Here is a 1294-nt window from a genome sequence, read left to right as displayed (position 1 = left end):
CTTTCTGTCACAAATCTCTTTATAATTGTTGCATGATTATCAAGAACCTGGATAAGAGGGAATTGAGATCAGCATATTTTTTACGTTTTAGGCTACTTTGAGATCGTATTGTAAAATTCCCACTATCATTTTGTTTAATGTTTATAGTTTGATTTAGCTTTTTGTGAGGGTGCATTTTCTCGAGTGGCAGGTTGACCTAGAATGCCTTTGTGAACACTCAGAGCGAGGTCCACCACTCTTATATCCATTATATAATTATTTGATTTAGACAATATTACCCAATCTAGAATGTTCCCAGCTTGATGTCTTGGTGTTTTACCATGCTGATAAAGATCGTTTGGTTGAAATCGTCTGAATGCTTTTCACAGTTGATGACTGGTTTGATAGATAGTCATGGTTTAAGTCACCAATAATAATGAAAGGCGAATTTTTAAGTTTAAATTCAAGTACAGAGATATGCAACTCCTCAATGAATTTGGCCTGGGTAGATTTCTTTGGCGTTCGATAAATGCATTCAATATGGAAAGTGGGTTTACCTGGATGTAAAAGTAAAACATGCTGTTTTGTGTCTTTGTTTTGTTGTACATAATGCGGAAGTGTTTGATAAGATGTTGTTGCAGATAAAACCTTTTTGTTTCCTTCTTATATAATAATAAATAACTACAAAAGTAATGATTGGATTATTTCAAAACTTTGTATGCACATTATTAAATTTATGTTTGAAGCACACGACAAATTTTATTACTCTCGTTAAATTTTCAATGCCAAGGTGTTATCTTTGCCCATTGATTAACTGTGCACGAAACAGGTGCCTAAAATTCGAAGTCAGTTTTCTCAAAACTTGGTTTTTTATACTTTCCTTACTTCAATGGCTCATATCTCGGAAATGAATAATAAGAATTTTATAATTTTGGTATCAAATTTTTAATGATAAAATAAGCTTCGATTGGGTACAAAAACATAAATTTGAAAAAACAGAATTAATACCCTTTCGAGTTATATACTAAGAGTAGCCCTCTCACAAGATATTATCTAAGACCAGGCCACTTATAAAATATTATGTATAGACTAAGACTAGGTCTCTCACAAGATGTTATCTAAGACTAGGCTACTTATAAAATATTATGTATATACTAAGACTAGGCCTCTCTCAAGATGTTATGGGTATAATAAGACTACACATGGCACTTGCACATATCTGTTAAAAACTCGGAAATAGCCTTGCAGTGGTAAATGTTTTTTTTTTTTTTTTTTTTTTTTTTTTTTTTTTTTTTTTTTTTTCTAACAAACTATT

The sequence above is a fragment of the Berghia stephanieae genome, unplaced genomic scaffold (assembly GCF_034508935.2).
Source record: "Berghia stephanieae isolate SIO BIC M18660-M18661 unplaced genomic scaffold, UCSD_Bste_1.3 scaffold4818, whole genome shotgun sequence".
NCBI lineage: Eukaryota > Metazoa > Mollusca > Gastropoda > Nudibranchia > Aeolidiidae > Berghia > Berghia stephanieae.
This window is presented reverse-complemented; position numbering follows the sequence as displayed.